This window comes from Camelus dromedarius, chromosome 3 (assembly GCF_036321535.1).
Source record: "Camelus dromedarius isolate mCamDro1 chromosome 3, mCamDro1.pat, whole genome shotgun sequence".
Classification (NCBI taxonomy): domain Eukaryota; kingdom Metazoa; phylum Chordata; class Mammalia; order Artiodactyla; family Camelidae; genus Camelus; species Camelus dromedarius.
The window spans coordinates 70888974-70914614 of NC_087438.1; positions in this window are offsets into that span (position 1 = coordinate 70888974).

Here is a 25641-nt window from a genome sequence, read left to right on the forward strand (position 1 = left end):
ACCAGAACTGGAACTAGTGCCAGCTAGGTTATTTTCATTTGTGAGCCTGGAAAAATAATGTTGTGGGTTGAATTGTGTCCCCCCAAAATATTGAAGTCCTAACACCAGTGCTTGTGCATGTACTTTTTTGGAAATATTCCTTATTTGGAAATAGGATCTTTGCAGATGAATAAGTTGAGGTTGTTAGGGTGGGTTGTACTCCAGTATGACTGGTATCCTTATATAATGAGAAAATTTGGACAGAGTTGACATGTACAGAGGGAAGACAATGTAAATACACAAGAGCAGTACCACCTGTAAACTGAGAAGCACCTGAGTGTACCAGAGATGAAGAGAGAATTACGGAACAGATTTTCCTTCACTGCACCTTGGTTTTATGCTTCTGGCCTCAGAACTGTGAGACAATAAGTTTTGTTATTTAAGCCACTCAGTCTGTGGTGCTTTGTTATGGCAGTTCTAGGAAACTAATACAAATGAGGAGAATGGGAAGAACCCCAAAGTTTAGAGTCCAGTAAATTTTGCAGACTTGAAAGGATCATCAACCTTTCATTGAATAATGTAACCAGTCATAGGCAACTCACGAAGTAAAGCCAAAGAAATAGCCGACCTCACTCTTCTTCCTCCCTCTGATCTCCTCCCAGGTTCCTGGGAGTTCTGCTGGTACAGTACCCACAGGTCAGCTGCTCAGGGCAGAGAAAAGGGTGAAGAGGGAGGAGAGTACGTCTGGAAGGACAGAAGCCAGTTATCTGGGACATTTTTCATCTAATCTCCCTTTCATCTTCTTTTTCCTTCCTGCACCTACTCTCAGCATAGAAGCCAGAGTGTCAGTCTTCTGCTTAAAACCCTCATACCTGATAAAAAGTCCTCAGAGCGACCTCGAAGGTCATACGTGTGTGGCTGGCAGTTGCCTCCTACCTCACCTCCTAGAATTCGTCCTTTGCTCTCTCTGCCCCAGCCAACCTGGCCTCCTCACTTAACATTTGCTCTTACATTCTCTGAGATGCTCAGTAAGTTCCCCTCAGATCCACTCTGCTTACCACTTTAAACCCTTTTTCTCTAACTACATTTCCGATTCCACTTCCCCTTAGTATTTATCAGTATCTTAAAATCTATATATTTTGCTTACCTGTCTTACTTATTGTCTTCCTCCTCCAAAAGCTTGTAAACCCTTCAGGGAAAGGATGTTTGCTGACTTTGTTCACTGCCGAACTCCCAGTGCTTAGAAATAGTGCCTGGTGTTAGACTCCACTGCATATATGTTGAATAAATGAATTAAATTTTATATTTTTATAATTGATGTTTTTCTTACTTATGAAATTAATCTCTAGTAACTGCAACTGTTTTTTTTTTTTAAGAGACTAATATTTCTACCATCAACATTTTCTGGTATGAAGCAATTCAATGGGACAGATTACTTTGTTGTAGCTAATACTTAATGACTTGTTCTAATGAACACAGAATCCCTAAAATCCAAATATACACATAAGTTTCATATATGGTATCTTTCTGATAAGCCCACAATATCCCTTAATAACAAGCAATGCAACTTCAAAGGAATTTTGTGTATTCTTTTAACTTCAAGAGTCATTTTGTTTTTCGTCTCTTTCTTTTCACTCCACCCTATCCAGTGTACTAAACTGTGTTTCTTAAATATAAGCAGTGATGGCAGACAGTATATATTGTTTTGTTCAAAACTATTTTGAAAAATTTGGTCAGAGGCAGACATCGCATTTAATCACGCATTTCTTTTGGAAGAAGAAAATGTAAACATCCAGTACTGCCAAATTGCACTGTCAGCTCCATGCATAACCATAAAGAAAGAATAATGCTGTTTTTACTGCTATTCTCTTTATAGATCTGATAGGACAGATCTTAGGTAAATATGTTAAAACCTACAGGAGACGATAGCTTGAAATACCCCTATACTTTTGGAGCCCAGGTTATATAATGATTTTGTGGCTAATAATGAATCCTTGCTATTTCTTCTTCTTCCCAGTGTTCTCATTGATCTTTTGTCTTTTTTATTCTAATGCAAATCACTGTCAATTTTTAGAGTCGCTGCCTTTAAAATGTAGATTCTTATAATTCTCTCCTGGTGTGTCTATACAAACATCCAATTTTCCAAGGGTGTGTGTTCTTTATTACAGAAAGAGAATCTGAATTAGAAAACATAAAGGAAGAAGCATCTATAGCTTTTAAGTCAGTTTTTTGATGGGATAAAATTTACAAAGATTTGAATTTTCAGTGAAATTCAGAGAATCTTCTAGATAATGTGATAGTCATACAGGAAAAAAATCAGCTTTTGTGGGGGACAAAAGTTGGTTCCTTTTAACAATATAATGAGGTTAGTAGGTCATGGAATGCTCATGTTTTGAAGATAAGCTAACCTGCTTTGACAACATAATAGTGTTCCTAACAGTGTTTTATGCACAGCACCCTTTTCTGAGGATGAGAAGGAAATTTTGATTTTTTTCTTCTTAGGTTTCTCTTCTTTTGCTGACACTAGCCTCCATCAGTCCCCTCCAATTCTGAATTGTTTCTCTCTATACACCCTATAAAACTTCCTTTCTTTTATTCTGGAAAACCATAAATTCTAAGTGTGTGTTTTGCATACCCCCTCTGCTCTTGTGTGTGTGTTTTAAGAATTTAATTAAAAATTTTTTTTCAGTTCATCTCTAAATTTGAAAGCAATCCACTTAAAATTAAATGAGAAATACTTGTCCCTCAACATTGTTGGCAGGTATATTTGGTTTAGGGGAGAGAGGCTGGGGTGCTCAGAATATTATTTAAATTGAAGTCTGAGAAAAGATCCTTCTCTATGGTCTCCAAGGCACAGATAGAAGCACATCACATATTGAAAAGCTTTCCTAGGGCTGTGACCTTGAGTGTCTGTTCGAAAATGAAACAACTAATTTGAAAATGAAATGCAAATGTGATTTGTGATTTTTGTGCCACATATCCATGGTTCTTTCAGGGAAAAAAATAATTTAACCGAACTCAGCTTTTTATAATGAAAATTACTTACACCAGTGTAAGTATAGGCATAGTTTTTGAATACCCCCAAGTTCTTTTACAGTGAGTTGTTTGGAGCATACAGATCATAGGTGTAACAGGGAAGAACAGAGAACTCTCCAAATCTTAAAACACTTAAGAGAGCGCTTTTAAATAAAAGGCAACAGATCCAACCAAACTCATTTTAAAGCAGCTTTAAGAAGGGTCACAGAAGGTATTTATTAACCTGGACATTTGCCGGTTATCCCTTAGCTTCAAGAACAGTGCTTGCTGCTGCAGCCTGGTTCAGCTGAAGTCATGTGTGTGAAGTAGCTGTGTTTGCTCATTGCAGGACTAAGTGGCAGCTAAAGTCTTAAGGCCACACTTTTATGAAGTTCAGAGCACTTTCAAGTATCAGCTAGCATGTACTCGATGAAGGATCGCAGCGAGGAAGCCGGCTGGCCTGCAGTCATGCTAACTGCAAAATAAACACTTAATACTGAAGTGCATATATTTAGATATTCAAGAGAGAACTTTAATCCTGAGAAATTCCTAATTATGTTGCTCTCAGGCAGATTTGGGATGACAGATGTCATAAGTCAGCCTCTTGACTAACAGCAAATGGCTGTGACAAGAGGATGAACAGAACAAGCTTGCAAAGAACAGAAGGCAAGGGAAGAGTGGGGGTGCCCGAGAGGAAACTGAGGAGAAATCCCTGTTGAAATGTGAGACTTTCAAGCTGTTCTTGTAATTGAGGAAGCATAACAAATAGTGGAATATACTTCTAAAAGATCGATTGCCACAAAATTGTGAATGAGATGACACATTTACTATTGAAATAGATATTCTTCAGTATGGATCTGTCATACCTTCCATTTGGCAGCATTACAAGAAAAAGAGGAAGTCAGATCTGCTGATCATGACCTGAGAGCATTCATGCTTAAAATTTTTAAAAATAAACATAGCACTTTAGACAATTTAAAGTGAAGCTTATCTTTTTTCTCTCCAAAGTCATATCCAAAGTGTGCCAAAATATATAGGAAACCATACAGAAATGAGGCAAATTGCTTCTCTATGTTTCTTTCCAGTAACATGCACACCACTTAATGGCAGTTAATGCTGCATAGTGGTTTAAATAAAGCCAAATAAAACAAGACACTCAGCAACTGAATATTAAACTTCTCCAAGCCTCAGGGTTTTCATCTAAAATTTGAAATAATAAGCCAGCTACATGAAAATCCTATAAAGCTTAAAAGAGAGGGAGGACGTAAAGTTAAAGTATTTGGTGCAGTTATTAGCATATTCCAAGTGCTCAGTAAATGATAGATGCTGTTATTATGTGAGAGCATGTTACACTTCAAGTTTCAACTTAGATGTCAAATTATAATAGATAAAAATTCCATAAGGGAATACTAGATTGAAATGTGCATTTTCAGAGGATGTAAGGGGATATTCCTTGGACAGCTCTAAAATTCGTAAGGACAAGATAAAAGGGCCAGGGGAAGGGAGATTTGTGAAGAGATTGTTTTTGGATATAGTTGCTGAAGTGTTTCAAGTCTCACTCACTCCTCCTCAAGGGTTAGGTTGAGGTCCACCATTCTAATTTCAGTCCTGTTTGCCCTCATTTCAAGAAGGCAACTCTGAAAGCTTGGTATGTGCCCCAGGAAATATGGGAGTACAGTGGTTGAATTGTCTGACACACTTAGGAGATTTCTAAAAATTGACCCACCCTGAAGGCACAGTGCACAGAGAGCTACTACTATGTCAAGAAGCAAAAGCCCAAGCTGCTAGTGGTGAATAAAAGTGCAACATCTCCAGGGATCACTTGTTTAGCACCCTATAGGAATGTAGATTTGTATCTAAAGAAATCCTGTTTAAAATGGCCTCTGTCAGAGTGTGCAGGGTCCCTACACTCTGAAGAGTGGACCTAGAGAAACGCTGAAGGTGATAGGGATGCAGAGGCAGCCAGCCAGTGCAAAAGGTTGGGGTAAGAGGAGTCCGTCAGGGGAATTTCTTAATAATCTACTAAATGCTTCCAAGAGAAAAATTCAGCCTTAAATACTAGCCATTCCCGGATGATGTAGAATCCTATTTGATAATAGTCAAGTGAAGACTTCATATGTTCCTTTCCCTCTTCCCTTTCTCTGCTCCAATTCCAAGGAGTCAGAAACCTTGTGTATCAGTTAGAATAGCTAAGTTTATGTTGCAATAACAAACAAATCCTAAATCTCATTGGCTTAAAACAAAATGTTTAATTTCTCATTTATGTCACATGTTCTTTGCAAGTTGGCAGGAAGTCACTGCTTATTGTAGTCAGCCGGGGACCCAGATTGATGGAGCTATACTTTCACAAACATTGCAGATTCTACAGAAAAGAGACTCAGGAGGATCTCACATCAACAATTAAATACCAATACTTTCACTTACAGCTTGTCCAAAACTAGGTTGGTGGCCTACCTGATCACAATTTGCCAAGAAAAGCAATGCTGTCACATATATCAAAGCCTAAGAGTGAGAAATATCTGATCAACATCACTTACACTTGCCATCATTTGCCTTTCTAGTTAAAAATAAAAATGTGCATATTCTCTCTTTCAGTCAAAATATACTGCCTCCTTCTCAATAGATACAGTTCCAAAGTCTTATCCATGCTTGACATTTAACTCCATGATTTCATAGGTGATGACTTACAATTTCTGCACTAGATCTGATATATATCCTCTTGACTTGGGGGCCAGTAAACTAAAAAGACAAGTTCTTTGCTATCCACAAAAGTAAAACAAGGATAGAATAACCACAATAAATAATCTCCTTTGGAAAATACATGGTCTATGGCAAATTTAAAAGCAGATTCTTTAAAGGCTCCCTATCTGATGATGGAGAATGAATTCAACCCTGAGTTTGTACCCCCTGCCTCCTACCAAGTACCTCTGTTGTTCTCTGTTGCCCTCAGATCTTCTTTCTCTGGTCCTTTTCCAGTAACCTTTGACAACATCTGAAATGGGCTTCGGAAAATGTTCTTGGAGTTGAGCAGATTTCTCAGCATGTTTCTTACTGATGTATGGTGGGTGCAGTGGGGTGGACACAAGGTCATTTTAAGTCTTGAACATTCAAAATTTCTTTTAGACCAGGCTGGTGGCTGGTGGCTCTTATGGCAGTAGCATTCTCTAAATAACTTAGGAAACTTCTAGAGATAAGAATCTAAGCTATTGATTCAAGTCATCATCATGTTGCAATAGGCACATCTTCTATTCTAAATATCTCTCTTAGATTTGCTATATTTCTATGCTTTCTCTCATCCTTGGTTCTTTCTTTCTCCATAATTAATTGCAGTTACTTTGAGTTTTTCATTTATCTTTGGAAAAGTCACATCGTTGGTCTCGTATCCCTGAGCCATGTTATCCAATTCATAGTAATTGGGCATCACAGTTTTAGCTGGGTGTTTGTGCTAAGACTATTTAAACTGTCTGGAGGTTTTAGCAGTGCATATGTAGTCCATGTTCTTGATTTGATCCTTGCTACAAGGCTAAATTTGAGTCAACATTCATTACTCAAAAGACTTTCTTAGTTTAATTTTTTACTAGTAAGTGATTGAAAGCAGTTGCATCTTTCAACTCTAGAAGTTCTTGGATATGAGGACTCTCTTAATTCCTTTTCATTTCTTTTGGAAAATCAACTAATTTTTTTCCTGACAAACATCCTCCTTATAGTAACTTGCCAAAACCAGCCATCAGGAACTAACACATACTGATAATGTTCTATTTTTCAACCTCCTCCCTTCAGGCTGCAAATTCATTAAATAAATATCTTTCTAGTTATCATTAACTCAATTGTGATTTTCCAGGGTGAAGTATCAGCTTCTCCATTGGTTGCCACCTAGCCCCTAAACCAGTGACACATATTTTAGATGTGTGTGTATATCTCTGTGTGTGTGTCTGTGTGTGTTTATTGCAGCATTTCATTGCTGGTTAGAAGAGGTTAGGTTATCCTTGTGCAACAATTAACTCCAAAATCTCAGTGGTTTAGAAGAAGAGTTTATTTCTTTGTCCCATTAAATTTTTCTTATTAGTGGGATGAGAGGATGGAAAAGGAGTGTCTGCTGTGAAGAAACCAACACTATCTTAAATGTAGTCTTTCATTGTATTCAAAGAAAAGAGACATCTTGGAGGGTTTTGCATCAACTGTTAAATAATCTTTCATGTAAATAATTCAAGCCACTTCCCACTTGCAGCTTATTGGCCAGAATTATAGATACACTTCCACTTAGTTACAAGAAATGTATTTCTACCATGTGCATTCAGGTGGGAACTGGAAATATTGGAAAATAACACTAAAGATTGAGGCAACAAGGTTATTAGCAGATGTTGGGAAAAGAGAACTCATGATACCAGCCTTTTAAACAATAAGTAACCTGCTGGAAGTTGGCCTTAGCCAGGGAAGGAAAGAAAACTTAACTGTAAATCATGCTCAGAGTTTTGATTGATGCATTATATTGATCATCCTGAAGTTTCAATTGTGATTGTGTTTTATGACTCTCGATCACATAAGATTGTTTATTATCTACTAGAAGAAAATAATGGATCTTTTAAAAGTTCTTATCCAGTGGCTTTGGATAAATTTTAAAATGTTAATGGGAGACACACATTTGCATTCTTATTACTAGAGTTATGTTCTTCGGTATATCTGTTGCCATCACATGACTGCCTACACTGTCATCATCAGCTGCACTTATGTTTATGAAAGCTTTGGACTGATAAGCATAATGAGTTAATTTTTCCTACCTGTCATCAGGCAATAATTCATAGATTGTATTTGCAAGTAACATGATTTTATATATGAGTAAATCGTAAAAACAAAAACAAAAAACCCCTGCTACAAGAATGAAAGAAGTCAAAGAGGACACAAATAAATGGAAAGCTATCCCATGTTCATGGATTGGAAGAATTCATAATGTTAAAATGTCCATACTACCAAAACCATCTCTAGATTCAGTGCAGTTCTATCAAGATTCCAGTGACATTTTTTATGGAAATAGATACAAATTTATATAAAACCACGAAAGACCTTGAATAGCTAAAGAAATTCTGAGAAAGAAGAACAAAGCAGGAAGTATTACACTTCCTCATTTCAGGCTATGCTATAAAGCTATAGTTATTAACACAGTATGGTGGTGGTATAAAAATGACAAATAGACCAGTGGAACAGAATTGAGAACCCAGAAATAAACCCAAGTGTTTACATTGAACTAATATTTGACATGGGAGCCAAGAATACTCAGTAAAGAAAAGACAGTCTCTTCTATAAACCATGCTGGGATATTGGATATTCACATATAAAAGAATGAAACTGTACCCCTATCTTACATCACTCACAAAAACTAACTCCAGGTAGAGCAAAGGCATGAAAGTAAGATCTGAAACCTTGAAACTCCTAGAAGAAAATTTAGGAATAAAGCTTCTTAACGTGGGTTTTGGTAATAATTTTTTTGGATGTGATACCTAAAACACAAGCAGCAAAATAAAAAATAATGGGACTATATCAAATTAAAAGTGCTTCTGTACAGCAAAGGAGACCACCAATAAAGTGAAAAGACAAACTACAGAAGAAAAAAAATTCAAACCATATATCTGATAAGGGATTAATATTCAACTTACATGAAAAACTCAATAGCAAAGCAATAACAACAAAATTTTGAAAAATGGGCAAAGGACCTGAATAGACATTTCTCCAAAGAAGGTATACAAAAAGTCAACAGGTACATGAAAAGCTGCCTAACATCACTAGTTGTTAGGAAAATGCCAGTTAAAACCACAACGAGGTATCACCTCATGGATGTTAGAATGACCATCATTTGAAAAAATAAGAGATAAATGCTTGTGTGGATGTAGAGAAAAGGGAACCCTTGTGCAGTGTTGGTAGGATTGTAAATTGTTACACCCACTATGGAAAACAGTATGGAGGATCCTCAAAAAAATTAAGAATAGAACCACCATATGATCCAGCAATTCCACTTCTGGATATATAGCCAAAGGAAATGAAAATGATCTCAGAGAGATATCTGCACTCCCATGTTCATAGTAGCATTATTTGTAATAGCCAAGACATGGAACCTGAGTATTCATCATTGGATGAATGGATAAAGAAGTTGTGAGATACACACATGTACACACACACACACACCCACGGACATACACACACTGCAGTATTATTCACCTGTAAAAATTAGGAAATCCTATCCATTTGTGACAACATAGATGGACCCTGAAGGCGTTATGCTAAGTGAAATAAGTCAGAGAAAGGCAAATAATGTATAATCTCACTTGTATGTGGATTGTAAAATACAAGCAAAAACATAAACTAAACTCATAGTAAAATAGATCAGACTTTTGGTTACCAGAGGTGGAGGGTGAAGGGAGAGAAGGTTAAAGGAAGGTGGTCAAAACATACGAAGTTATGGTTATAAGAGAAATAAGTTCTAAGGATGTAATTAATATACAAAATAATGATTATAGTTAACACTGCTGTATGATATATAGCAAAGTTGTGAAGATAGTAAATTTTTAGAGTTCTCGTTACAAGGAGAACTTTTTTCCTTTTCTTTGCTTCTTTTTTTTTTTATTATATTTGTATGAGATGATGGATGTTAGCTGAACCTATTGTGTAATCATTTTACAATACAGGTAAATCAAACCATCATGGAGGGGTTGGGGTGTGGCTTAGTGGTAGAGAGCGTGCTTAACACAGCACATGGGAGGGCCTGGATTCAATTCCCAGTATTTACATAAAAATATTTTTTCTTTAGTAAAAAATAATCTGAGGACAATAAGGACAAATTTCTCCCAGAATCAATCTTTGTGTAGCAGAACTTCTGCCTGTCTCTTTGATTCAAAGTACCATAAAACAATTCATTTAAAAAGACTTTCCCCCACATATTATCTCAGGGTCCTTTGGTTGCAAGCGCTACCAGGTGACTCTAAGTAAATTAAACTAAAATGAAAATACTGATTGGATATAAAGTAGCTCACAGGGTTTAAGGGAGGACTGGGGAAATATGTTCACAATAGGGAAAGGTAATTTTAAAGTCTCAAGGACATTAATTGCTAGACAATTCCTGCATTAGTAGGGTGGATGAACAAATTCCAGTTGTTTTTCTTGCCCTTGTCACTCCCTTCATGATTCAAATTCTGAGAGACGTGGTTGATTGGCTAAGCTTAGTTTGATTACTTACCCACATTTACTGTCCCTCAGAAGTGAAAAGGATCTAGTTTTGATGGTAGAAGCTTCCAGATATTTTTTGCTTTTGGTTTTTTCTTTTCTTGGTGGTAGAGCATAGCACTATATTTTACTATTCCCCCAGATTGTTCAGAATGGAAGAGAACTATCTCTCCTTCCCAAGATATAGAGTACCATTAGGAACAGTGATAGTGGTTATTTGGTAACCAAAGAGCAAAACAAAACAAAAATCATATGCCAGTTTGCGTCTACTATACGAAGGTGAAGTATTTGAGGAACATAATTTTAATAGACATTTTAATGATGAGACAACTTAATGATGAGAACAACGTTTTAAGAAAAATATCTTGGAAAGATGTTTTGGGCCAGTATCGCTTTTCCTAGGTCAGTGATCTATAAGCTATAAGGTACAAAAAGGCATGCTTGAAAAAAAAATGATAAAATTAGCTCATCCAAACCTCTTGAGTTTTGGTCCTCTTCTTCTTCTTATACTCTGCATTGAAGACCAAACAGGGTAGCAGCTTAAAGTTTCAGGGCCCTACAGTGCCATGTCTCTGGCAAAACTGCCTTTTCTGTTCGCAGATTTAGGCATTCTCTGGACACTGGTAACGTGACGTGATTTCCTCAGTGCAAATGAACTGATTTATTTGAGCCTTTACCTGACACTGACTGTTAATTCTCGGTGGAGGCCAGACCCTGAGGTTTGTAGTGTGATGGTAGTGGAGGAAGTGAATTATGGCTCGTTGATTTCTTGGAGCTGTCTACAACATGGTGAAGGATTACATGAAGCCCTGTCATTACAAATAAGTGGTACAAAATAAAGATGTAATACTCATTAGAGCCATAATGCAAGGATTATAACTAATATGGTAGTATGGGGGAAGTTCCAGAAAAGGAAAGGAAACTGTTTTCTGTTTGCATGAAAGACATCAGGAATAAGTTACTTTGACATACATTGTGTGTTCATATTTTCTGTGCATTTTCTATTTCTATGCATAAAAAATTAAACCTTTGACTTGATAGCAGTTGGCAGTGGTTCATTTTTATTCACCACTGTCCGCTAACTGGATTGAATAATTACAATTTGTCCTACCATCTGAGACTTTCCCTGACATTTGGCTGCCTCTGCCCTGCTGCTCATTTATGTCTAAGTTTGTACCTGCTCATTAACTGATTTGTCCTAAAAATAACTTTGAAAGTCTCAGATCCTGAGCTTTTAGCAGTTAGCCTATATAGTTGAGGTTATAAAGCCAGCATCTGGCTAGAGCTCAAAAAGCTGACTCTGTTCTCATTTTTAAGACCAAGATGAAGAAATAAATGTATATTTAAGACTGCTTCTACTTAGCTCTCAAAACCATAGAACACTGAAGGCTATCATGAAGGATGTGTGTCTTTGTACTGCAGTGTTTGTTACTTCATTCCAGGCTTCAGAATTCAATTATGGCATCTCTTAGACATGTGGTGAAAGCTACCATCTCTTGTCTTTACCACAAAACCATAAGCCAAAACACTTAGCAATAATACTCTATTTTGTGGTTAAATATTTCCATGCAAAAGTTTTACACTTTTCAAAAACAAAGGTTAAAAACCTAAATTGATCTCATTCTGGGTATTTCAGGATGTCTTTTGAAGTGCCAAAACTTACTTGGTAACATTTGCTTTTGATCTTTGAGCTAAGTACTCACAGGTTTGACTAAACCAAATCTTCATTTTCATAGCAAAAGTCATTCAGGAACTAATTCTATGTATATAAAAATTCTGAGAAACAATTCCTATTTCCAGGGTTCTGTGTGAGAATTTATGGCTAATTTCTCTTGTGGGGCTGAGGAAAAACAATTAAAAAAATATTTTGGTGTAAATTAATTAGTAAATTCTTTAATGCAATTGATAAAATGAAAACAGACTGATTAGTGAAAGCAGATGTGGTAGGTGGGTGACTAGGAGAAGCAGATTTGAAGAATTTGAAGTAGTAAGAGTTTAAGATTAGATTGGTATAACATTTAGGGTAAGTCTTCATCCACTGATTTGGCACTTGCAGTTTATCTTGTACGACTGTTTATTTTAAAAACATTATCCTGTATTCTAATCTACCTGAGAACAGGAACCTTAAAATGTCTGTTTTTTTTTTTTTTTATCTTTTCCATAGACCTTACAGATTCCAGGATTTCTCTTGACAAAAGGATCCCTCTCTTTGAATTGAGACTGTTTTTTGAGCATATTATGTGTCAAGTATTGTGTACCAGTTGTAGTTGCTGCAGTTTCAAAATATTCAGTCTTATCATGAATCGTATTGATTACTCAGAGAATTACCTGTACTTCCTTATGTGGTATTGGTTTTACGTATTTAAACTCTGTATATTGTAGACTTATGGGGATAAATGTTTTAAACTAATATCCACATAATAGTCAAAAGGAAAATATTTATATATTTCAATTCAGTAAATATTAATGGATCATTTTTGAGGGGGAGGGTTTTCTGGGATATTATCAAGACCCTGTTTCTGTGTTCCAGGATCTTAAGGTCCTGGGAAATTGAGAAGGAAATTAGGCAAACATGAAGTAGATATTTTTACATAATTTTTCTGTAAATCATGTTTAAAATTATAGAAAGGCCCAAGAAGGGGCTTCTTATTTTGTTTTGTGTATTATGAGAAGATTTAAAGGTAGCTTTTAAGATTGAATAAGCTTTTAAGATGTGAAGATGTGGTTCAATCTTCTGGGTTAAAGAAACAGCAGAGATAGTCCTACATAAGAAAGTAAAGCTACCTTTGAGGAACAAGTTGTCGGTGGGAAAAAAACATGAGTAAGATCCCCAGGAGGTCTCTATACGTAATGAGAGATTAGAATGAAAATTTAAATGATAATTAAGTAGAGATCTGAATATGGAGAATAACTGAATATTATATTGAGGGATTTTGCTTAAGTTTTATAGACAAAAGGTCAACATGCAGATGCTAAACAAGGGATTGATGCTTATTTGGGTAGTGATTTAAAGATACTGATTTAGCACATTGGGTAAAATATATCCAATAGATTTTTAAATAATTTGAGTTAGATAGAAATTATTGGGAACAAATGTATGCCATTGTCAGCAAAGGGTATTTGAAGGCCTGAAATATATGCTGACTATTGGCAAAGGAGAGATGAGTGTCAGCAGATATTTCAATTATTGAATGAATAAAACGTAGGCAACTGATACGTAGATAAAGAAAAGGCAGAAATCAGATTTTTTCAAGACTTGTTTATTGGAAAATTTTTGGTTTTATTAAGTCAAGGAGAAAAGTCAGGGGTAAATGGTTAGGGAAGAGTGGATGATGAGAAGATCGGTGGGGTTCTCAATATTTCCTGCACTTTTGAATCACCTGGAACACTTTAAAAACTGCTGATAACTAAGTTGCACCCATTCAGCTTCTGATGTAATGTCTTGGGTATGTCATGGGCATAGGATTTCATAAAAGCTCTCTAGGAAATTGTAATATTAAACTAGGGAATTTCTGATCTAGATTCAGGCTACTTAACAATGCAGTCCATAAACCAGCAACATCCGCATTATCTGGAAATGTGCCAGAGTTTTAGTCCCAATCACAGAACACTTGAATTAGAATCTGCAGCTTAAATACTTCCCTAGCTGAGTTGTATGCCTATTAAATTTTTAGTAATGCTTAACTTGAACATGCTAGAATCATCATAGGTGCTTTTAAAACCAACCACCTGTAGATCCTACCCCCAGAAATTCTTATTTAATTGGTATGGAGTGGGGCCCAGCCATAGGTATTGTTATGAAAGCTCCCCAGAAGATAAAGGCATGAGCTAGGTTTGAGAGCTGTTAGGTATGAAATGTTTTACCTGTGCATCCAAGAATCAGATTCCCAGGGGAGTTTTTTTCTTTTCTTGATTGCTTGTAACAGCATTAAAATGTAACCAGAAGGAGAATGAGAAATGTTTTCGTTCTCTAAATGTATTGCAAGATAGGAGGTTAGTTAATGAGAATCTACAGAAATATTCTACGTGACTAGAATTTTAGATTTATTTGAAACGATTTGGAGTAAGATTGAAGAATAAAACTGAACAAAAAGGCCTCTCAGAAAGCAGTTTAAATATCCATATCGTCAATGCACAATAATCTATTTGGAGTTAAGGTAAACTTTTTAGGCATCTCTGATTTTTCCTTCTGAACCGATAGGAATAGCTACCTTGTTTTGAGGGACTTTATAATGACAGCCAGTGTGAATTGTTGCCACACTCAATTTGCAAGGGCAGAGTTTCAAGCTAGAATAATTGCCTATTCCACTCCAGAGATGGGATGCTGACTGCTTCATTACTAGCTGGATGAACCAGGGCATGAGCAATTTCAGACAATGTGAACCATGCTCCTTTATACTGCCCATGGGTGCCAGTTTCCAAATCTACTTACTTACTCCCCCCACCCCCCAGTGACAACAGACATGTTTTGCTTTCTGAAAGGTGCTCTTGATGGGTCTAAAAGAGTTGTGCAAATGCACCTGTGCCCTCCTCTCACATCATTCTACAGAGTGAATCACCAGCCGTGTTGGAATATGCAGGTAGACTCACATTGTGGAGTCAGTGCTTTGGTTTTCTCTGTTAGTAATTTTTTTCCATCTAACTTTATCCCATTTCTAAGGCAAAGGGAATGACTGTTATATAATCTATTATTAAATTACATAATTGTGTTGATGAACATCAAGCTGATAAATGTAACTAGGAAGGTTTAACTCACAATTTAGTATTTTGACTTGACTCCAAAAAGTTCTGCAGAAAAGCCTATAAACCTTGGGAAGTAATTGCTTTTAAGAAGTATTTGCATTTACAACTTTGCATAGTTCATATCAACTATTATGAGAACCATTTAAAGACATAACATTTTTTGTTTTTGTGCAGTTTATTTATAATATGCCAAAAGTACTCTTATATAACTACATTTAAAATCAGTAATAGTTTCACTTTGAGTTAGAGGAAACATTGCTTGCACCAGAAACCAATGTCAAATTTGCATTAGTGAATTATCAACTACCATTTTAAACCAAAACCAGGTACATACAACTTTAAAAGTAGAGTCTGGTACAGCGGAAACCATGATGGAAATATTGGTAAGAATGGAATTAAAGTTAGTGCACCCAATTTATTTGTTCTTTTGTTAATTTTCAATTATGTGATATTCACTGCATTTGCATATCTATCTCTGTAACTATCTATGATAATTGCAAAAATATATATGTACAAAAAACATGACAGTAAAGTAAAACTAAATACTTTTTTTTAGAAAATTACATGCCTACCACGGAGGCTGGAAATACAACATTCTTAATTACTCTGAAGCCTCCTGCGTGTCTTCCTCATCATTCACCCTTATCCTGCTCATATAAAGTTTCTTGAATTTCTTGTAATGTTTTTAATAAGTATATTGCATTATAATTCACATAACATGCATTCACCATTTTAAGGTCAACAATTCAGTAGTTTTCAATACATTCACAGATATGTTCAGCTATCACCACAGTCAAATTTAAAACGTTTTCATCACTCCAAAAAGAACTTCTATGTTAATTAACAGTCACTCCCCATTCCACCACCCTAGCCTCAGCCCTAGGTAACCACTCATCTGCTTTTAGTTTCTATAGATTTTCCTGTTCTGGATATGTCAAATAAATGGAATCACAGACTGTGTGATCTTGTGACTGACTTTTCTGACTTAGGATAATGTTTAAAAATTTCATCCATATTGAAGATGTTAGTACTTCACTCACTCTTATGGCTGAATAATATTCTATTGTATGTGTATAGCACAGTTTGTTTTTTCATTCATAAGGTGATAGACACTTAGGTTAGTTCTGTCTTTTGGCTAATAAGAATAATGCTTCTATAAATATTCATGTACAAATTTCTGTGTGGGCATGTGTTTTCATTTTTCTTTGGTATTTACCTAGGAGTGGAATTGCTTTGTCAGATGGTACCTCCTTGTTTAATCATTTGAGGAACTGACAGACTGTTTTCCAAAGTAGATGCGCCATTTTACATTCCCGACAGTAGTGTGAGGGTGTTCAGATTTCTCCATATCCTCACCAATGCTCAGTATTCTCTGAATTTTTGATTCTAGCCATCCTAGTGAATGCGAAGCTGTGCATCTCATGGTTTTGATTTGCTTTTCCTCAATGACTAGTGAAGTTGAATATCTTTTCCTGAGCTTATTGACATTCATATTTCTTTGAAGAAATGCCTTTTCATCTCCTTTACCCATTTAAGATTGGGTTTGTTGACTTTTTAATATTGAGTTGCGAGAGTTTTTATGCATTCTGGGTTGAAGTCCTTTATCAGATTCATAATTTGCAAATATATCATTCCAACCTCTGGGTTGTCTTTACAATTTCTTCATGGTATCTTTTGCTTATCATTGTCATTTTCTTTTTCATTTGTTTGGTCACTGGCTACATTACTTTAGTGAATCCTCTTGTCACCCCACAGTGAAGCTCAGCCTTGGCCATGCCCACAGTCATCCTCTGATGGCAGTGGTTTTGGTAGCGTTCTCTTCCTCTCCTTTTCTCACCACACCCACATGGCTAGCGCTGGCAGTTGCTGCCTGTTGTTCAGTTGATTTCAGCAGTGCTCTGGAGTATAAACTGCTCTGCAAACTATTCCAGTCAAATTGTGAGTCTTTTGAAGGAATAATATCTGAGGTCATATCAGATATTTGTTTTGATCCCAGGAGGTTTCCTCTTAGTTGATTTAGTCCCCAGTTCTCTCTGACAAACTCCTGGCCTACCATTTTACCTGCATGTCTCCTCTGAATTGCCTTTAACGCAACCTCCAGTTTTTTTGAGTGTTCATCTAGGCTTGACCTCCTCCATGTTTTGATGCAAATGACAATGCATGTTAACTCTCTTCTGGTTCCTGAAGCCAGATGTCCAAAATGTTTCACTGAGCCAAAACCAAGATTTTCTTAGGGCTGTGTTTTCTTCAGAGGGTCTAGAGGACAGTGTGTCTCCTTGTCTTTCCCAGCTTCCAGGGTTAGCATCCTTTAGCTTGTGGTCTCTTTCTCTGTCTTCATATCCAGTGGTGTAGCATTTTGTCTCTCTGACTCTGCTTCCCTTTGCTTCCTTCACATGACTTTTTCTCTGTGTCAGATCTTCTGTTTCACTCTTATCAGGGCACTTATGATCACTTTTAGGGTCCACCCAAATAATCCAGAGAATCCCCCTGACTAAATGTTTAAATGTTCTTAATTTAATCACACCTGCAAAATTGCTTTTACCGTATAAGTTAACATTCACAGGTTAGAGAGATTAGGTCAAGAATATATTTTGGAGAGGCCATTATTTAGTCTACCATAATAAGTGTGCTTGCATCCAATCTCCAAAAAGACTCTCTTAGAAGGGGAGCAGAGAATATGGTCTCTTTGCCCTATATATGGAGGAAACCATACTTGTCCATCCATTGTCTACAAATTGAACCCCTAACTCATATATGGCATCTTTTCTGGCTGGTTCCCATTGCATTGTCTGTTGGGCTGCTGGGCATGGGGGACCAACACTGCAGTGTTGAGTTGGATATTGATATTTCTGTAAGCATAATATAAAATCTAACTCTGGTCCAAAAACCTTACATGAATAAGCTTAAAAATCATATTATTTATATTGATATAAATGTCTAAGTAATCTATATGCAGGAAAGAAAAAGATAAAACTTGGTTAGAGCTGCCCTTTGAGTATTTTCATAGACTTGCATGAAACACTTCTGCCTCTTTGGGTTGGACTTTGTTTTGTAGGCCTGATGTTCTGTCAGTCCGCAAATATTTCGTAAAAGTATTCCTGTTGTCCAGTGGAAGAAAACACAGAAAAATAGTAAGCAAGGGTCTCTGTATTAAGTATTAATTTTTCATATTTTCTGAACCCACTAATATTGTATATGCATATATATGTGTGTGTGCATATGTATATGCATATATCTTTTAGATGATACATGGTCAATATGACGTGTCATATATAAGATATCACTGAAAGATATTATATGACATATATATATATATATATATATATAAAAAATCTATCTTCTAAGAAAAAGCAGAGGCATGAATCATAATTTTTATGAAATTAGGGAATTTTTACATCTTGAAAGTTCCAGCACCTTGAAATTTATATTACTGTGGTTTATTTTTCCATTAGTACTTAGAATTATCTTTATTCCTATAGGACATCTTTCAGCATGTTTATTAAAACTCTCATAATAAGATTCGAGCAATACACCTTTCCCCTAGGGAGTTATATGATATCCATTCATACATCCCCTTAGCTGTTTAGGAATATACATTGAGAAATAACAAATCAGTAATACATCTGTTTTCTTTCTTTAAATAAGTGGGCTTAAATATGAAGGCAGAAAGTTATCTGTGATGTATTAAATAATTCAAAAAATTCTGACAAACAGACCTTAAGTTTGAGAAAACACAAATACACCTAGGCCTATCAATTTTCTATGATAAGTACATGCACATTTTTGCTTCCAAATTTAGCTGAAAATATTTTTATTCTAAGAACATACTTTGGTATTTGAAGCCAACCCACTGGCGATTTTTGTCTTTTTTCTAAAGTTTTATAATACCTCATCTTGGCAGAAAGCTTTAGGGGAAAATAATATGAAGTTGAGAAAAAAGCAAGATGAAACTAATAAAATAAGATAAAAACTAAAGTACTATTTTTGCCCACTATTTTTGTCCACATTGTGTGCAGAAGAGAGGATGGAATTAAAGTGATGTCAGGAAGAAGTTACATCTAAATCATCTTTAAATGAAGAGTTTTAGAATTATTTCAAGTTTGCTCTATTTTCTTTTTCTTTGTGATTTTTCTAAAATCAATTGTTCAGTAAATCAAGTAAATCATTTATTGTCTGTACTACAGCATAGCTGTTTGGAATCTACATTAACAGTAAATGGTTTTTGTTGCCTACTTGGCAGGAATTGTGCAGTGTTACCAACAGAATGGTTGTCAAGTAAAAGGTTTGATGACAACTGTCAAGGCCAAGCCCTTTAGTCCATCACAGTGGTTCCATGGTTCCTGGCCGTTTCAAAACTGTGGAGCCCTTTTAATGACTCAAGTAGTAGAAGTAAATTCTTTAGTCGTAGGCGTTAATTGATAGGAAAAACACATAATGACAGCCAGTCCTGTGAATTTAATAACACTTTAATTTGCACCATGAGAGTATCAAAAATAAATAAAAAGTTCTATGACAAACTTTTATATGGTTGTAGGAATATGTCATAAACTTTGGAGTTACTTCCTTCTGTAATATTTTATACATTACATATTGTTAAGTTTTCTTTTTTTTCTTCCTTCTTTTTTGTAAAACAGTTAAATGTCATTGAACTCACCAGTTTGCAATATATTATTTGGACATTGATCTGATAAATAAACTAGTTCCTAAATTAAACATAATTTACATAGCAGTAAAATAGTATGATTTCTTAATAAGACCATTGGTAGAATAATAGTCAACCAAGATATTAAATATTATAAGTTAAAGTTTGCCTTTTTATGGGTTCGAGTTAATGTTTCGGGCTCACTATTTTAAGGATCCAAATTAAAGTTATGGATTTGCAGGGATTTAAAAATTAGCAGATATAAAAACTTTCATGAGCTGCATGTGCATAGAGGTTAGTATTTATGATCTCTAAAGGTTCATTGTAAACAAATCAATGAAAGTCATCCTTATAAGTTAGTATCAATCAGGTCCTTTCACATTGTCAAAAGTGGCTCAATCATGGTAAATAAACTCTAATCCAGTTAAGCTAATTTAGGTTTCTATTTCTCTTTGTATAGCTCATGCATTAAACTCTATAAAGAAGTTTTCTTCTCAACACATGCTTATGGCATTTTGTCCCTTAAGTAAATGTAGTCCTAATTTTTAAAGTAAATAGTGGGTTTAGTAGGAATCAGGAGGGGGAAGGAAAGTTATGTGGTACATACTATGTGCTCATATGACTCATGGTCTTACCTTTTCAGAGCTCTGTCACTTCTTCCTTAGAATAGCTTTATTCAGTTTGCATTTTTCTTTTGTAAAAGAACACAAAGGCTCAGAGAGCTTTAGGAGTTTTCTGGAAATTAGAGGTTATGACAGAATTAAAGCTGAGGCATGTTCAGTTACAAAGTCCAAACCTTTTCTTCTAAACCATTCCCATTAGACCTAAGAATCATACTTTTCAAATTATTATCCAGAAATCAAAGATGCCTGCATGTTTCAGGATAGACTGGATTACACTGTGTTAATAAGTATTACAGTAATCTTACTGACTTGATGCGTGAGCTCAGGGTACTAGATTACCTGTATTTGCAAAGTGATTAAGGCTAATGAAGGCTTGGTTCCAATAGAGGTTTCATTCCTATACAGTCTTCTGTGATCACCACAGAAGTGGAAAGAGACATTGCAAGCTGCTCACTGATTCTTAGAACTTTAGCTGGGAAATAATACATACCACTTACATTTCCTTGGCTAAAGAAAGTCTTGTAGTCATGTGTAATTTCACCAGGGGCAAGAAAGTCCAATCCTACCCAGTTCCTGGAAAGAAGAGAGCAAAAACTATTTGGTATAAACATACATGACTACTTCTATTCATCTTCTAGTCAGCAAATGTTCAGCTCACCTTTACATAGGCAAAATACACTCATCTTTGGGAGGCAAAGCCAAAATATCCCATTCATTCACAACTTCATCTCAAAATCTAGTATTTTTACACGATATGCAATAGCCTCAACGTCAGGTTTAATGTAGTTCTATTTGATATGGAGTCCTGTGAACTCAAAAGGCAAACTCCCTACCCCCCACCTATTTAAATTTTTTTTCCATTTTTTAAAATTGAAGTATAGTCAGTTTGCAATGTTGTGTCAATTTCTGGTGTACAACATAATGTTTCAGTCATATATATACATACATATTTAACTTATTTAAATTTGGCGTTGGAACGGGTAAACCAGAGTCAACAGTCTTATTTTGCAGGGGAGGAATGGAAAACACTAGCAATCACTGGTCCTACAGTTACGAAATCCTACTCGACAGAGATGCTGAGAACCCCTACGTTGAGGAAAGGGGAAGTTTCTTAAGTGGGTCTGAATTTTACTCCATTCTAGGGGTCTTCAGTCCCTTGGCTATGATCTCTGGGGTTTTGTTTTGTTCTGAAGTTTCCCTTCATTATCTTTTTGGGCCACATCTGAGGTGAGGTAAGCATTGGAAAATAGACCCTCCTTGGGAGCTGGGCAGCTGTCTCAGCTTGGTTCCTGTCTGTACAAGCTTGGGGACCTAAGGGTCATTTTAATGTTCAAAGAACCACAGACTTTTTGAGTCTAAGCTCATTCTCTAGAAGTATAACTCTCTTAAAACTGTAGTATGCTTCATATCCATTTAATTTTAGTCAGGTCAATGAAGAATAGTAATAATGAGCATTCTTAGATTTATCTAACTTTTGTTCTTGCTTTCTTACCTCCATTTTTCACTTTTACCACTTAGTTGCAGTTACCTCGAGTTAATACTTCTTTTCTTGGCAAGTTTTTAGCCTCTTTTCCCTGAGCTATTTTGTCAGTTGAAATGATTTACTTGGTAGCATAACTTTAGTAGTGTTCCAAGACGCCTTTATTCATTCAGATGTTTTCACAGAGGCTGTTGTAGAGGAATCTATAGCTGCATAACACATTGCTCCCAAACTTAGTGAATTAAACATTACATATTTAATGTCTCACAGTTTCTGTGAGTCGGGAATCTGGTTTATTTGGGTCCCTTGAGTCAGGGTCTTATATAAAGGCTGAAATCATATTGTCAGCCAGTGCTTGAAGTCTCATCTGACTACTTGACTGGGGGACGAATCCAGTTCTACACTCATTTACATGGTTATTGGAAGGATTCAGGTTTCTCAAGGGCTGTTTGGCTGAAGGTCCCATTTCCTTGCTGACTCTTGGCGGGAGGAGGACACCCTCTGTTCCTTGCCTTATGGGCATATCAGACGTGACACTTTGCTTCACTAAAGCCTGCAAGAGAGATGGAATCTGCGAGCCAGATGGTAGTTACTATTTTATGTAATCTAACCTTTCAAGTAACATCTCATCACCTTTGTCGTTGTTTAGATACAAGTGACAGGCCCTGTTCAGACTGAAAGGAAGGGAATTATATAAGGTGTAAGTACCAAGAGGCAGAAATTATTTGCTTCTGTCTTAACCACCTGTTTGTCACAGAGAGGACAGATAAACATAGACTTCATTTGATCTTTGTGAAATCCTGGGGTTTTATTTTTATTTTGCCTTTTGTCTGTCTTAGGACTTCTCAGTTTACTCTTTTACTAGTTCAGGCTGAGAAGAAACTACCTCTAAAATTGTGAGTTCCTGCTTTTCAGGACTCAGTTATTCTTTTCCATGAATACTTAAACAAACTAGCCAGTTCTCTTTTGTGATCAGTATTACTGGTGTAGTATGGTACCAGTTCAGCCAGCTGCAGCCAACATACCTGTTTTTCACTCTCTTCTCTAAAGCTGCTGTCTTGTAGGAGTTCAGAGCCAGAGCCAGAGGTGGAATGACCTCAGCTCTCTTTGCTCCTGGCTCCAAATTTAGAATCTCCTCTACTCTTCCCACACTTGGTAATATAGGATATTTCACCAGTACTCTGGAGAGACAGTGAGAGTTTCATTTATTTCCAGATTTGCCAAACTTTTCCAAGGCAGAGTTATATCTCACCATTGTCTTTTGAAGCCAACCCTGAGAGTGGAAGTGGTAGGAGGAACCCATTTCTAAGTCCCACATGAGGACTACACGTGTCTTTGATTCTACTTTCTCATTCAAAGGCAGGGAAGCCTGCCCTGCAAAATTGGCTATTAAATTAATTTTTGTTCTTCCAAATATATATAGATTTTGGCATTAACTTTTACATTTGAGATTTAAAAATCCTTTCTCTTATTGTTTCACTCAAAAGTGTTTTTTAATGCTCAAAACCTGAGAACTCCATATTGTTTTTACTCTGTTCTGGACTCTTTCTTTTGATTACATGGGATAAACAGAGAAGATAAAAGAATTACAAGTACTGGGAAATAAAACATTCAAAATATTTTCTCAATTATGCATGATCTCTTATTTATATTTCCCTTCTTTATGTCTTTGCTTTCTGTCTTTTGCTTCGTAGATTGTTTTTTATGATGTTAAATTATTTAATGTTTTGGGAATTATATATTTCATTTTCAGTTCTACTAGTGGTTATCTTTCAGCTTTTCAAAAGGATTAAAAATTTTTTTCCCTCTTAATTTTCACCCTACTCACTGACAGCCTTTGGAGATATTTTTAGTGTTCTCTCTCTTGCTTTATTTAATGTAGATGCTTTTCATCTTCTCTTTTTTTGCTTTGTTAATTGAAAACCTTGATATATGAAGGCCATAATTTATTGCAATCCTGAAAAGATAATATAATCTGAATACTTTCTTCTGCATCTCACAATAGATCATTTTTTTGAAGTATACTGTTCCTCTTACAGTATTCATGTTATTTAGTTAATTTGTTCTTCAATATTTTCTCCATTCCATGTTGTTGTTTTTATCTCCCAATACTCATTACTCAATATGAGGTAATAATACTAGGCTAAGTATTTGACAAAGGTAAGAGTGAGTAGGTTATCTTTGGCCTTACTGCTGATGCCTCAGTGGATATTTGGAAAGCAAATTGATGGGCTCAATTCCAAGGCAAGTTTAGGTTTATAAACAGACCTTTTTTTTAATGACTTCTTACCTCTTCTACCTCCCATACCTTACTCCACATTACAGAGTTACATGAAAAATTAGAATTTCTACTTTTTCCTATACTGTTATGAATTTTTATGAAAAATTCACCTCCAGAGATTAAAAATGTGATGACTATCACTCTACCACTCTTATTTTCACCAAGTTATTATTTGGAATTTAATGTGGGGATCTGCACGTACATGTGTTGGGGATGGCAGCTTGGAATGGAAACAGAGAATAGCTACACACTTCTCATTTATATGGTCCCTGAATCAGAGAACAGATGGGGTTGAAGACATATCTTCCTATCTATCTATATATATAATTTTTTTTTCCTAGATAATCTAGTTTACTTCTGTGAACTGAGTATAGGATGGACTCATGGACTTTAAGTCTGAGTAGTTTTTTTGCTGTTTTTTTTTTTTCAATCAAACTTCATCAGCCTTAACACTTTCTTCAGTTCTTCCAAGATTGTGGCTTGTCTGTCAGTATTAAATTTTATGTTATTAATGTTTTTAATCCCTTATTTGCTGGCTTGAAAGGCGTTAAATATGCTTTCACATTTTTGTCATCATGTGATTATATTTTTTTAAAATAGTGTATTTTATTAATCCTACCATATTCAAATAAAAAGTCTATATTGATAAAAGTGATAATAATAATAACCTGAAAAGCTTCATCCTAGAAGGAGTTGAAGATCAAAAAAAGTCACAAAATAATTGGGCTGTTGCCTGCTTAAAATGCTGAAATCAATCAAGGACAATTAGAATTAACTCTTGTCTCCAATTGGGTTTTGGCTCAAATGCCAATTATATTGTGTGTCAGGAAACCAGAAAGGATGTTGTGATCAATACTCAAGTAAGTAATGCCAATTCAATTGAAATGTGACAAATGGTGCAATGTTAATTCGATTTATGTTCTATATATAAAATAAAAAATTAATAAAATAATATGTTTTATTTATTGTAATAAAAAGTAGCTTTCAGAGATGCATCATTAATATCTTCTTAAAGTTTTAAGAATGTATCAGAAACTTACCTGATGCCTGATAAATTACAAAAATAAATAAGCTTGGAAAGTAACTGAATCAGAACCTGAGTCTAGATATTTCATATTAAACTGCTTCATGTCCTCTAAACCCTAAAATGTGATTGCTGCAGTAATGACTCCCCTTTTTTCTTAGCTTTTAATCTTAAATCAACTAATGATAGGTAGCCAGAATAAATAATCCCTGAACAATGCATTTACAGTTTCAAGTCATATATACCTCAGGAATGAAACCATAGCAGAGACTGTCTCTGACTTATTTTAGAAATATGATCTATTGCCTACCTACCATTTAGAGATGCCCTTTTCTAATTAAATCATTTGGAAACATACACAGTGATACATGCCTTATTTCAAAACCTTTTTTCAATAATTAATTTTTTAAGAAAAATATTGCATAAGGAATATAGTTCTATCTGAATCCTGTGTCTTAAAACAACCTCACTGTTGTGCCGTGGTGATGATGCTAACACCTCAGGGTTTTTTCACAATAATGTAAAGCTTGCCTACTTGAAGGCAGTAACAAATAACAGAAAAATTAAGAGTAATAACAGTTAAAATAGCAACTTATCGTATAGAGACATTTCTAAATTTATATTTAAGTTAAACTATAAATT